Consider the following 15,816-nt stretch of genomic DNA (forward strand, 5'->3'; position numbering starts at 1 on the left):
TGTTGCCTACAGGGATAGGTTTTTAAGTATATTAGGAGTTTCATTCCGAAGTCAGTTGCTTGAAATAATTAACAGAGTTTTACAACATAGAGCTGGATATGGAACATTAGCTTTATTAATACCTTTATTTTGGTAAATTCTTAGGGTATTTCTTTCTGTAGGCCTATATATAAAGAGTAATGACTTGGTTGGTAACAACTCTCTTTCAAAATGGATATATAACATTTTGGAGTGAAAGCCTTATGTTAGGCTTTAAGTTCTGATACAGACACACATAGCTTCGTATCACAGATTGATCGTAGACTTGGGCTTCAATACAATACCATACAATACAATATACAATACACAACATCGGCTATAAATAAGTGATATTCATGAGGGACCAGAAATATCCAGAAATATCTTTAGCACCCGGGCTCATAGAATGCAGCAGAAATGTCTGCTTATGACAGACCAAGTCTGGTTCCTTTCTTTTCTTTTTTTCTTTTTTGGGATCACTCCTGCTGCCAAGCAATATTCATAAATTTAATTTCCAATCCGCCCTCCTTTTATTAGTTTGGGTGTTATTAAATGAGATTGCTTCATCTTAATATAATATATTTCTGGGGCCAGGGAATGTGGCTGGGAGCTGATATTCAAATCCAATAACACGGCCTGTACTTAGTGCATGGCACTAATAAATGCCAACGCGAGGTGCACATGCAGACGGGGAGCTCACGGTGGAAATCGCAGCAGGCAATAACGCCATGAACGTCCTTCAGAGGGTGAGAGATGCCTTTTTCTCCTCCACCCCCGTATGCCTCCTCTACTCATATGCCCAAGTAGGAGGCCCAGGCAACCTATATAGAGAGACAGAGAAACCGAGGAGAAGGGAGGTCCTTGATATATTTCCGCTCTGATACTGTATAGGATGGACAGATCCCAGAAGAGTGGATATTATCTTTGATTCTGTGTATGTGGGAGAGAAAGCGTTGTAATTCTCAACTCGGCGGCTGACCTTTGACCTCGACACTGGCCTTAGGAGAAGCGTGATCTGTATTTAGCCGTTATACTCTATTGTCTGCACTGTTGGTGAGGAACTGCTTGGTAGGGAAGAATAGACACAGAAGTGCCCCAAGGAGCTACATGAAAATGAGATGCCATGTCACCTCTTGGCCTCCGCAGGGTTAAAACTTTGATGTGGCACTCCGCTCTCACATTTTTATCTGTGGAACCAGACAACTTCTTGTGTAAAGGTTGCAGCTTAAGAAGCTTAGCCGCTGCGGCGAGTGACCTTTACTTTTATTATGAATATTTCATCATTATTATATAGTGAAATCTATGCACATGATCAGGCACAATGGATTTCTTTTTCATTAGTTGGGTAAAATGCCAGTCAGTGAGTCCTCGCTCCCCTGCGGAAGGACGCCACAATTGGAATTAATATGTGAACACACCTCACTCCTTCTGTATACCTCACTCCTTCTGTATACCTCCTCCTTCTGTACACCTCCTCCTTCTGTACACCTCCTCCTTCTGTACACCTCCTCCTTCTGTACACCTCCTCCTTCTGTACACCTCCTCCTTCTGTACACCTCCTCCTTCTGTACACCTCACTCCTTCTGTACACCTCCTCCTTCTGTACACCTCCTTCTGTACACCTCCTCCTTCTGTACACCTCCTCCTTCTGTACACCTCACTCCTTCTGTACACCTCCTCCTTCTGTACACCTCCTCCTTCTGTATACCTCCTCCTTCTGTACACCTCCTCCTTCTGTACACCTCCTCCTTCTGTACACCTCACTCCTTCTGTACACCTCACTCCTTCTGTACACCTCCTCCTTCTGTACACCTCCTCCTTCTGTACACCTCCTCCTTCTGTACACCTCCTCCTTCTGTACACCTCATCCTTCTGTACACCTCCTCCTTCTGTACACCTCCTCCTTCTGTACACCTCCTCCTTCTGTACACCTCCTCCTTCTGTACACCTCCTCCTTCTGTACACCTCCTCCTTCTGTACACCTCCTCCTTCTGTACACCTCACTCCTTCTGTACACCTCACTCCTTCTGTACACCTCCATCTTTCTGTACACCTCCTCCTTCTGTACACCTCCTCCTTCTGTACACCTCCTCCTTCTGTACACCTCCTCCTTCTGTACAGCTCACTCTTCCTTCTGTACAGCTCACTCCTTCTGTACACCTCCTCCTTCTGTACAGCTCACTCTTCCTTCTGTACACCTCCTCCTTCTGTACAGCTCACTCCTCCTTCTGTACAGCTCACTCTTCCTTCTGTACAGCTCACTCTTCCTTCTGTACAGCTCACTCTTCCTTCTGTACAGCTCACTCTTCCTTCTGTACAGCTCACTCCTCCTCCAGCTACAGCTCACTCCTTCTGTACAGCTCACTCCTCCTTCTGTACAGCTCACTCTTCCTTCTGTACAGCTCACTCCTCCTCCAGCTACAGCTCACTCCTTCTGTACAGCTCACTCTTCCTTCTGTACAGCTCACTCTTCCTTCTGTACAGCTCACTCTTCCTCCAGCTACAGCTCACTCCTTCTGTACAGCTCACTCCTCCTTCTGTACAGCTCACTCCTCCTTCTGTACAGCTCACTCTTCCTCCAGCTACAGCTCACTCTTCCTCCAGCTACAGCTCACTCTTCCTCCAGCTACAGCTCACTCTTCCTTCTGTACAGCTCACTCTTCCTCCAGCTACAGCTCACTCCTTCTGTACAGCTCACTCTTCCTTCTGTACAGCTCACTCCTCCTCCAGCTACAGCTCACTCTTCCTTCTGTACAGCTCACTCTTCCTTCTGTACAGCTCACTCTTCCTCCAGCTACAGCTCACTCTTCCTTCTGTACAGCTCACTCCTCCTCCAGCTACAGCTCACTCTTCCTTCTGTACAGCTCACTCTTCCTTCTGTACAGCTCACTCTTCCTCCAGCTACAGCTTGCTCCTGCTCCTTTTGTTTTGCCAGGCGACTTCACCAGGGGCAACTTTATCGAGAGCTTTGACGGAAGCCTCCTCATCACGCTCACATCCGAGCCGGCCCATCACTTACATTGCATTTTGTCATTTAACTGACGCTTTTATCCAAAGCGACTTACAAGTTCTGTACGACAAGTCAGCAGGAAAGGTACAACTCTTACAGCTGAGTAACAATGTACATCAAACAGTGCTGAAACTTTCGTGCTGCAGTGTTGAGTGCATAGTAAGACATATTAGTATAGTAGGAAGAAAGCATGATAGTATATAGGCCTTTTTTTCTTTTTCATTTCAGATATTGATTGAAGAAGTGTGTTTTTAGTCAACGGCGAAATATTGGTCTGTGGTTGTCACTGTCAATCAACCAGGTGATAATACACAGATGATTCAAAAATTTACTTTAATAAAATCTCCAGGCTTATTTGAACTGCAGTCATTACAGCAAATAATTGCTGCATGGAGGCTTTAGCCAGGCCGTAGCCTGGGGGGGAGAAGACAAGACAAGACCACCGCTATATGAAGGATTTAGGAAATTCTTTTAGTCCCCAGTCATTCATATTCCCTAAAATGAATATTGCATTGGAATCTAGCTCTGGTTTTCCTTATTCAAACTAACATTGTTATTACTTATTATATGGACGTGGAGTCATCTATTCTCCCGTTTTTATGTCTGTGCTGTCACGGCAGATTTCACCAGGGACCGCCGGTTGCAATTTTTAACATAATTTAAACCAAATTGCGGATCTGAATCAACAAGCCTGAAGCCTGACAGGACACATAAGTACAGAACATACTTCACCTAGAGTTCACATTCAGGGGCCTGCTGAAGCTCCATTAGCGTGTGTGGGGGGGGGGGGGGGGGGGCTGTTGAAATCACAAAATATAAATCTTCTCCAGGCAAGTACCGTCACACAATTGCATTTTTGCAACAGTAAACACCTGAATGGTTAGTAAAAACAAAGGTGATCCATGTTCTTTGAGGTCAGATCATACGATGTGAAACAGGGACCAGCTCCTCCTATGTGGCTGCAATAGACAGAAAGAAGTCACGGTTACTTGAGCTGAATGGAAGCACATCTGTTGAAAGTACACATGAAGTGTGATGCAGTTTTGGATGATTAAACTAGCGTCAAACTCTATGTTAATTGTGGGAGTTTGGTCCTGTAGTAGGAGATTTATTTTTATTAAATCAGGTCAATTAGTTAATCCAATCTCTCCCATTAATTGCATTCATTAGGGCAGTTTGTCAGACCAAACAAGGTCACAATAGTTGAATAGAATCAAAGACAAATAACTCATTACTAAAGCAACGGTGTGGATATCTGTGGGCTTGTTTATGTCTGACAGACTGTCCCTATGTCAAGGAACGCAGGGCATGCAGGCACAAACTTATTTGCTTTGAGGTGGTCTTCGATTTGTATGTGTCAGAAGAGTGATGCTGACCTTGCATTGTGTCGGCTGCATCCCCAATAAAGAAAGTGGACGCTAATCACCTTTGTCAGTGAAGTGTACTTGGGACAATACAGAATAACATGGCAGTGATGGAGTCAATCATTTGTATTTACTCTCAAACTTGGGACAATGTAATTTCTCCCAATTAATGCAATCGCTCATGCATTAAATTACTTTTTTTTTCGCAGCCTCCTCTCTGAGAATAATTAGGAGTAATTGTTAGGAAATCAATCAAACGTACGCATATGCCAATGAAGCGTGGTCAAAATTAAATAAATAAGTAATTTAGATATGTGGTGCAGACAGCTTGCTGCTGTCCTCACTGGACTCCAGCCATGCAATACAGTGAGACAAGAAGGTTAATGACAAGAATAACGATGCTCTATTATGAGGCAAGTCCCTGGTACAGTATGGAAGTTCATTGACATAGTGATTGAAAGTACCCTTTTTCACATTGGAGGACTTGCTATTTTGGTGATGTTCAAACATATTAGATCTTTAGTCACATTGGGTCTCATTCCCGAACAGATTTACGAGAAAAAAATTTGCTCTCAGGCACATTTCTGCCAATTTAAGACATATTAGCGCTAGTAGCGCGATTCCCCAAATTTTCCTGAGAACGGATTTGGCCATGGCTGAGATCAGAATTTAAGAGTGCTGAGGAGCACACTTATGATTGATTGACTGATTGAAAATTGTATTAACTTGACAGACTGTGTTCTCCATGTTCTTTTTTTTTCTCACTTTTTTGTTTATTATACTTTTTTGAGGACATAGAAATTATAAGTATATGTCTGCATATATACATTATTGTATTGTCATTGTCCACATAGAACAGATAACAACATTAAACAGAAGAAAATAAAATTAAAAAATTAAAAACAAGAAAAAATAAATAATAAGTAAATAATAATACAAACAAACACTGACTTGGTCGCACGACAGTCGTCTCAAACGTATATACATAGTATATCAAATATATAGCACATAGGTACCCAAATATGCTTCTCCAATGTATATCCGGTATATCAAATAACTCACGTTGAATTAACGTTCACACAGATGAATACCAACAAGCAGCATACAAATTGCTATTCTGGAATAGTATTTAAGCATTACATCACACGCAGGAGTGGTTTGTGACCAATAAACCATGCCTAGGGGTGGTTGTTAGGCCCGAGGCGCAGCCGAGGGTCGTTAGACCCCCCTAGGCATGGTTTATTGGTCACAAATCACGACTGCACGTGGTGTAAAGCTTTTATACAACTGCCAGATTCATCCAACCTTATTTCTATACAATAAACACACATTAATCGAAGATTTATTGAAAAAACCATCCGCCAGAAAAAGTAGTTCCCACAACTCCATGTGGAAGCAGCTTGAAGTGCATCCAACCAAACTAACACATCCAACTGTGTATTATTGGAATGATTGAGAGAAGTTGCCTCATGTGGAAGCAGCTTGAAGTGCATCCAACCAACTAACACATCCAACTGTGTATTATTGGAATGATTGATTGAAAATTTTATTACCAGATGCAGAATGGGTACAATACAGTACGGCTCAATACACACAATTGTTAAGGGAATGCATAGGAAAAAAACGTTTTCTTCGCCCTATTTTTTTATTTATTTCTTTTAGCCTAAACTTAACCAGTTGGAAACCAGGGGTACAGTAATAAAATTAGCAATCAACCAATCAATCAATTCAATAGACCATGCTCACTTAAAACAGCGCTGCTTCTCTCTCAGTCTGACTCTCCCGCTGTTGCAGACAGGAGTGTGTGTGTGTGTGTGCGTGTGTGTGTGTCACAGTGTGTGTGTGCGTGTGTGTGTGTGTGTGTGTGTGTGTGTGTGTGTTTGTGGGTACGCCAGCGTGACGCGTCGGACAGTGAGAGAGAACGCTGCAGTCAGTAGCAAGAAGGAAGTAGAAATTTAAATCAATCAATTAATCTATCAATCAAACCGCGATTTTTCTTTTGTTCTAGATTGCCTCAAGACCCATCAATTACATCATCCAACATTGTTTAAAATACTAACACGTTCCCCTTGACAGAATCGCTTTATATTTAGTCGTTATGACGCTATCAACATATCCATTTGTTAAAGATTATTGTCCGCCATCTTGTTTTTTCCGACGGAGTGATCCGGCGGAGTGATGTGATTCGGTGGTGGGCGGGTCCTGGGACCAGGAGCGTGGATTATGAAGGATACATACGTGTAAATGGACTGTTTCAGCCAATCAGAATAGAGAAATTTGCATGCCGTTGTATAAGGAACTGTACATCATCCACAAGTACAAGGAATGAACCCCACGTTTTCTTGAACATAGATGAAGAACCTCTCAGAGTGCATCTTATCTTTTCAAGTTTGATAAAGTATAGTATGTCTCTAATCCAGTGAAGGTGAGTGGGGGGAGCAGCGGACTTCCATTTAAACAGAATCAGCCGCCTGGCCAGTAGAGTGGTAAATGCCACAACGTGTGCTTTGTGCTTTGAAAGTGATAACATAGGTGGGGAGTATCCAAAAAGCGCTGTCAATACATTTGGTTCAAGATTTGTCTCAATACTTCCCGAGATGGTTTCAAAAATATTTGTCCAATACCTGTGCAAGGAGGGGCATGTCCAAAACATGTGAGTATATGTGGCTGGGGCCGAATGACATCTATCACATCACATATAGGATCGATATCTTCATACATTTTGGCTAATCTGACTTTCGTCAGGTGTACTCGATGAACAATTTTGCATTGTATCAGCCCGTGTCTTGCACAAATAGAAGAAGAATGAACAAGACGTAGAATGTCAACCCAAATGTCATCCGAGATCTCCTCCTCTAAATCCTCCTCCCATTTACTTTTAATATTGTGTATTGTGGTGGGACATAAGGAGAGAATGAGATTGTACATAGTCGATATCATGCCCTTGATGGAAGACATCAGAGTTAAAAAGGAGTCGATGGGTGTTACCTCTGGAAGGTTGGGAAATATAGGGTTAGCTGCTATCGGGGCCAAGTGGGATAGAGTTTTAAACCCAAAGTGGCGTCTGAATTGATTCCAAATTCTGAATGTAGTTTTAACGATTATATTTTTGAAGTAGGGGGCCAATGGAGAACTAATGGGGGCATGTATAAGACCGGTTAGTGAAGCAGGTTTGACAGATGAGGCTTCGATGTCAACCCACATAGGGCACACCAGAGGTTTGTCTGACTGTAGCCATTGCTGTATGATTCTGAGATTGGCTGCCCAATAGTAGGCTCTGAAGTTAGGTAGAGCCATGCCACCCAGAGATCTACGCCTTTGTAATAGAGCTTTACTAATTCTGGGAACTTTGTTATTCCAAATAAATTTGGACACTAGGCTGTCAATTTTTTGAAAGAATGAGTGGGGAAGAAAGATAGGCAGGCACTGGACAAGATAAGAAAACCTTGGGAGAGAGTTCATCTTAACGCAATTGATACGTGCAGCAAGAGAGAGAGGTAATAATGACCAACGTTCAAAATCTTCCTGAAATCGAGTCAGTAGAGAGCCAAAATTAAATTTGAATAGGTCCCCAAATGTATCCCTAATTTGGATACCGAGATATTTGAAGCCGTGTGTGTGTTTCCCTCCCACACACCCCCTCCTGATGTACAGTCCCCTCCCCATCATATGTATATACTCTGTCAGGATCTAAGGGTAACAGTACTGTATATTTGAATACCGTTATGTCACAAATGTATCAGTACTAAATACCTATATGTCCCTATGCCATAAATGTCATGTATGTTGTGTATGTCATAAATGTCTATATGAATTGAAAATGGGGGACCCTGATGGAAACAAGACAAACGTCTTTCTCAGGTCTGCATCCCCTTAACAATTGTATGTATTGAGCCGTACTGTATTGTACCCATTCTGCAATCTGTTAAATAAAGTTTTCATTCATTCATTCATTCATTCATTCATTCATTCATGGGGGGACATTTTCAATGGGAAGTTATGCAGTGGATAACTTCGAGCTTCTGCATTCAATGGAAGGAGTTCACTTTTGTCTAAATTTAGTTTATACCCTGAAATACGGCCAAATCGGGTGAATATGTCAAGTGCAGCTGGAATAGATGTGGAGATGTCAGACACGTATAGAAGCAGGTCATCTGCATATAGGGAGGTCCTCTGTTCAACACCCCCTCTGATTATACCTTTTATACAAAGGTCTGATCGAAGTGCGATGGCCAACGGTTCAATGGCAACATCGAACAGGAGTGGGCTCAAATTGCAACCCTGTCTCGTGGAGCGGTGTAGATGGAACTGTGCTGAACGTGTGTTGTTAGTCCTTACTGAGGCAGTGGGAGAGGTGTAAAGTAATTTCACCCAAGCTACAAAGTTATCCCCCAGTCCAAACTTTTTCAATGTGTCGAAAAGATATCCCCACTCCACACGGTCAAAAGCTTTGGCCGCATCTAGTGAGATGACAGCCTCCAGGCTAGTTGTGGAGGAAGGGCTATATATAACATTAAAGAGACGTCTAATATTGGAAAATGAATATCTGTTCTGGATAAAACCTGTTTGGTCTGGAGATATGATAGTGGGAAGGACAGGTTCTAAGCGCATAGCTAAGAGCTTTGATAGAAGCTTTAAATCTACCGTCAACTGACTGACAGGACGATAACTTCCACAGGATAGGGGGTTTTTATCTTTTTTTAGCAACAGAGAAATCGAGGCTTGAGTAAGAGATGGGGGTAACTTAAGTGACCTAAATGAATCTGCATACATGTCAATTAAAATGGGTGCCAGTTTATCAAATAATTTCCTGTAGAACTCTATAGGGTAACCATCTAGCCCCGGACACTTCCCTGTTTGCATAGAGTAGGCGGCCTCTCTGAGCTCATCTATCGTGACTGGTCCCTCCAGCCCTGTGGCAGCCTCCGGGTTTATCTGTGGTATATCCAATGAATTAAAAAAATTATCATAGGCAGAAGGGTCAGAGGTTTGTTCAGATGTATATAAGGAGGAATAAAAGTTTTTTAATTCTTCATTAATTAGCTTGGGATCCGTAGTTCTCCATGTTCTTAATGGCTTTATTTGGGAGGAATCATAGTGATTCCTTCATGTCAACCCTATACAGGCCTCCTTGGAATTAATTACTTAATCATAATTAAAATAAATATGACAATATTTGTACGATAAGAAATTACGCGGATGTCGGAAAAATAAATAAAATGGATTCATCTGATCACAGGGCAGCTGGATTAACCATATCTGAACCAGCTATTTTGGACAAATGTATAATTACTTTAATTTCTCAGATATTCAAACACAATTATGCAATTATTGTGAAATTATTGAAAATAATTATTATTTAATGCCTTCTGTGGAATTTGTATTTCTTATTTGTTACATATCTGTTTTATTGATTATACATTTGAAAGAATGCAGAATACATTTGTTTGATATAGCTATAACTTGCATTCCTTCAAATGTATCATTAATCAATAAAACAGATATTGAAATACACTATGTAGCCTACTACTACACCAACACTGCAAATGACAGTGGATAAATAAATAAATAAGAACTAAAGCTAATCGCGTGGAAATAGACTGCATTATTATTCCATAAGTCTTGTGTGCGCCAGTATGGCCTACGTGTCTAATGAATGAACAGTAGGCTTATATTATTCTAGTTACTTGTTTCATTAGGATTGAGTAGATACTATATATATGCTCTGCCCTACGTACAGTACTGTACTGTACTACGGTCTACGGGGCGGGCAGCGCAGTGTCTTTGCTGCTCTCCTAATGAAACAAGTCATTGGAATAATATAAGCCTATACTGCGTTCATTCATTACGCGCGTAGGCTATACAGTACTGCGCGCACGTGTGTGTGTGCGCGCACGTGCTATGGCAGGTGCACCACAAGCTCTACTATATATGATGACAATACATTAGTCTAATCTCATTTTGATCGGTCGCAAAGCGCTTCTGCATATCGGCCACCATTTTCACACAGCTTGTTGACAGAGTCTGCTATGGGGCGACAATAATATGTTCAGGTTTCTATCTTTAGCCATTAAACGGCGTGGTTTATTTCACATTGGTCCACAGCAGTACATGAGACATCCTTCTCTTATGAGAGCGAAGGTGGAAGAGACAGAGGGGGACTCGGCATCTCCTTATATACCCTCTACCTGGCGGCAGCATTAACACTTTCAGTGCCAGCAGGGGGCGCACGATTTAGTGCTTGAGTGCCACCACCCACTTCAATGATAGCGTTAAAATGCCTAATCTATGTTTTAAATTATGGCTATGTGTCTAATCTGCCCGTCGCTTATCAATGACTTGTTTGCAGTCAACATTGTAGAAACGGATTGTTTTTTTATCCGTTCATTTTCGTTTTATAGCATTTTGAAAAGCCCTCGTTTTCAAGGAAAATATTAAGATTCCGTGATAATCGCCCTTTACTGGAATATTCTAGAATACACAAAAACGTTGTCATTTTTCGGCCTATTTAGGAATCGTTTTCAAATAAACGCTAGATTATCGATAGAATATGTGTACGTATGCACGCTATATAGGCGATCTGAAAAATCGATTATCTTATTTCCTGATCGCTCGCACAGCCACACAGCCACACACACACATAGGGGAAAAGCTTATATCTCCGTGAAAACAGGTCTGATTATCCTAAGACTGGTAAAATAGATTCCTTACCTGAGATCAGATGTTATCCAAAAAGATTATTCCAAATATCGATCGCTTTTATTGATCCAACGCTACATACTGTACATATGTATTCCACACTGTTCTGAGGGTCCACAATGAATCCGATCGGCTCAGGTTACATGCCTGAGAAGTAAAATGTGGATTCCGGATTTTTCTTTTCTCATCCATTTTCATTGAGTCCATTCCAAAAGGGTGCATTACCATCTGGGAGACGATAAGGGCGGTTTTTTCACATCTGAGCTCCTACAGGGGCTGCTGTACCAACGGGAGACTCGGTTGATGAAATATGAATTCAGATCGCTAATAAAAAAATAAAACGCTAATAAACGTCGTGGGCATTCAGGCATTGGGCTGATAAAACGAGCTATGACGTCATGGGCACTGAAAGTGTTAACAGCTCCGCCTATAGCACCCTCTAGTGGAAACAGTTATACATAGTTAGACAGTTACTCAGTTACTTACAATCATATATAACCTCTAACTTTAACACTCCCACTTATGGTTGTCTAGTACACTGTACAACTTCTTCAAAAACAATTTTACAAAGAAAATAATACAGTTCAGAGCATCAAAAAGAATATGGCAGTCAATACTACATAACAGTCAATATTTACACACCAAACATGACCTCTGCGAATCTTCTCAATTTCAGTTTGGAAGCAGGTTTCGTCATAGTGTCTGCTACCATGTAGTCTGTTGGACAATAAATCAGTGTAATTCTTTCTTCTCTGATGACAGATCTGATGAAATGATATTTTATATCGACATGTTTACACCTCTGTCGGCACACAGGGTTTCTAGCAATCGCAATGGTTCCCTGGTTGTCTTCATAAACAACAGTTTTCTTATATACATAGGTATCCATTCCTTTGAGCAGTTGTTCTAGATAAATACATTCCTGTATTGTCATAGCTAGAGCCATATATTCGGCTTCACAAGTTGATAGTGCCACTGTGGGCTGCTTCTTTGTTTTCCACGAAACCAGTGAGCTGTTTGTGTTCAAACTCACACAATACCCTGTGGTACTTCTTCTGTCTGTGGTGTCAGCTGCCCAGTCTGCATCACTGTAGGCTTTAAGCCCTAAGCCCTCGCTGCTCTTTCTGAAACAAAGCTGTTTATCTGCTGTACCTTTGAGATAACGAAAAACATGTTTTACTGTGATCCAGTGTTCCTCTGTGGGATCAGCAAAATGCTGTGACAACTTACTCACTACAAAACACAGGTCAGGGCGGGTACATGTTGTTAAGTAGATGAGGCTACCCACGGCTTCCCTGTACATTTTTACATCTGTCAGTTTCTGAGCATCCTCTTGGTAATCAAGTTTCTGATCACATGGTGTTTCCCTTGTTCTACATTCCTGCATGTCAAAACGTTTCAGGATCTTTTCCACATATCTCTTCTGGGATACTGTTACACAATTTTCCGACTGCTCAAAGTCCATACCTAGGAAATGCTTTAACCTGCCAAGGTCTTTCATTTTGAATCTTTGAATCTGCAACAACCGTGTGTACCGAGCCGCACTGATTTGTAAATAAAATGTTCAGTCAATCAAACAAACACAAACTGGGAGAGGCAACAGAATTAACTTCATATCGGCTGTCACGCACACGTTCCGCGAGGCTCTCGGTTTACCCCGAGCACGCCAAGCACAAACATAATACAGATTTGTCTGGTGCTCACGCTTCCGATTAAACGGTGCGATGGGCGACAGCCTAAACACTCCGGTGCCACCGCGCCACTGGCCTCTGAGGGCGGCGCGGCTCCCACCGCCTGCCGCGCATTGTCAGTTGTCACTTTTCAGCCGGAGGAACTCTCTCGTCGGGTCTGAAGAAAAAACTCTGTGACGCGCGGCAGGCACCAAGCACTTCCTTTTAGTCCGTCTAGGGGAGAGAGAACAACGTTCTCCCTTCCTTCAGTTGCATCTCGCGGTGTCGAAGTTGCTAAGCACTACACGCCAGCGAGGAAACCGGACCGGTCCAGGGAACCCTTGCGATAAGCGGTGGAAGCCTGTGGAAGTGCTGGTGGCGTTTGCCATCTCCAAACTAATAACTATCTCTCAAGATAGCAAAAAAACACCAATATTTTTCCAAACTGTCAGAGCGCCTGTAGCTACACTTCCGAATGAAAAGACGAGTGAAGGATGAGCACGGCCATGCCCCGCGGTTTATATATGTGACCGGAAATGGGCGTGGCCGGGTAGATGAAAGGTGCATGTAGCGAATACTTTTCAATGTATACAGTAGGTATAACGAGATGGTCCAATAGCGAGCAGAACGCTAGACAAGAACGAAATGTAACTAAGAGATTCACTGAAAAAAGTAATTGTTTTCATGCATGGGTAACCAGATTTCAACTACAATAAATAGAACTTTCTCTTGGGCACTTCCTGGTTGTTAAACAAGGTAGTTAATACGGGATCATCCCTATGTTCCCCGGGTCCTATGTTCCCCGGGTCCCATGTTCCCCGGGTCCAATGTTCCCCGATTGATTGATTAATTGATTGAAATTTTTATAAATTTTTATAATTTTATTCATTATTAATGTCCGCCTTGTTTCGAACTGGTTAAGCTTAGGCCCTTTTTCGAAGTTGGTTAAGGTTAGAGTTTGGAATCAGGGCTGGTGGTCTAAAATTTTCAATCAATCAATCAATCAATCAATCGGGGAACATAGGACCCGGGGAACATAGGACCCGGGGAACATAGACATGCTCCCGTTAATACTTCACCTACAAACATAATACTGTTCTGACAGCACAGTATTGGTGTAATTAAGAGATTCACTGAAAAACAAATGCATAAGTGTTATAAAATAGGCAGAGGTAAAGCATGGGCTGGGTTTTGTCAACAAAGAAAATAAATGATGGAATTACAACAGACTTGATCAGGGTTGATCAAGTAGGACATCATGTTTCATTATTATAATTATTCATTTGTAAATCATCATTACTGTTTTAATAAACATCCATGTTTCAGAGTTAATGGGTGGGTGGGAGGAAGGGAAGGGAGATGTTTCAAGGGAGACTTGGATGATGTAAGCAACTCATAGATACGTGATACAAAATATTAGGACACCATGACTCAATGAGACCTTCTGACAGCAGGTGGTCATAAGACTAGACTAGAAATGTGTGCTCAGTAGAAGGCTAAGCTCCACCGGGCCTAGTAGCCTACACGTTGGGTAAGTGTAGGGGGAGGGGCAAGCATTGACCACCAAACTTGGGCTACATACATCAGATCGGTATCTCGTGGCTGCACCTACTTTTGGGGGAAAACACAGACACATTTTCTATTGACCGCCATTGTGTTTCGCCTGCATACAAATGTTGGCAGAACGCGCACATTGTTTAAAAAGTGTGTTTTGTTAGTGTATTATGTCAACTCAAGTCCTCCACTGGCTGTCATTGAGTGTTCACAACATTGTGAAAAGTTAGTTAGTTAGTTGATGACTGACTAAAGTTAGTTAGTTGATCTGTTTTCAGGTTCCTTCATTCTTCCCCAGTCAGCTGCAGGATATTACCTAATTTCCCTACCTGGACATTTAATATTACACTTATGAATCTCCAAGTGACATAAAACTAATGTAGCAGGGTGGATTATCCCTGCTTCGTGGGAACTGTGGGGTGCGGTCAATAGGTAGCGAGACACAGTAGCACTCTGGCCAGCTGCACCTCCGTCTTTGGGGTCTGGAGCGTCAACTGGAGGCTGGCAGTGAGGATGTATGAGGCCCAGGATTTACAAACCTGGTCCGGTATTCTGGTCTTCCTCCCTCTCTCTGGAGCAGTCAGCAGTACTCCCCAACACACCCTCACCCTCCACGATTGTCTCTTTTGCCCTCCCACACCTAATGACCGGATGGTAGAGAAATAACTTGGTTCCCCCCGCAAGCAGTACCCTCCCTTAGTGACACCAGAAACCTTACAATAGAAATGGAAGGTAGAATAGGAAGGGGTTAAGGTTAAATATATTACCCGCATCAAAGGGTTAAGGTTAGGGTTAGGAATAATAAAAGACACACACACAGTGCTCCCGTTCTGGATGAATGTATTGTAACTCAGCCTAGTTACAACAATGCTACGTCTGGTGATTACTGCACCATGGGTATCCATACAATAATTACACTGGCATGAATCAATGGCATGAATCAATGGCATGAATCAATTATCATATTACACCCAGGCACCAAGTGCTCTCATGTACCCAGACTAAACGCTGCCCACGTCTGGGCGGAACACAGTATTTACCTTCTCTAAGGAATTACACTCATACTGTCCCCGGTTGAGAATATGGGGAAGGAAGGGGGAGCATAGGGAAGAGAATAAAGGGATTCACTGAACGGGAATTATTTATGAAATACACGCCTTATCACGCTCAAAGAAAAGGAATGAAATAAAAGAGTGAGCCCACAAAATACCTATAAAGTCCTATCTTAATGCCGGCATATATTGTTCGGGGTACCCCTATGAACTGGTAGTAGCAACGTTACTTTCGCCCGCGGGCTGCACCACACTGTGTACTGTATATGGAATCGGGAGCATCAATGCTCATTTGTACTCATCCGAAATGGCCGCCTCACCACTCCACTGTTGTCCGGGAGGCAAGATGGCGTTGAACGCTCTCGCGAGGATGTCAGCAGGCGGAGCTAGGCAAAGAGGCAGCGCCGGCTGAGAGCATGTACTGAGTGATGGCGACCCCTGTTGGATGG

This window comes from Notolepis coatsorum (genome assembly GCF_963971535.1).
Source record: "Notolepis coatsorum genome assembly, chromosome: 20".
NCBI classification, from domain to species: domain Eukaryota; kingdom Metazoa; phylum Chordata; class Actinopteri; order Aulopiformes; family Paralepididae; genus Notolepis; species Notolepis coatsorum.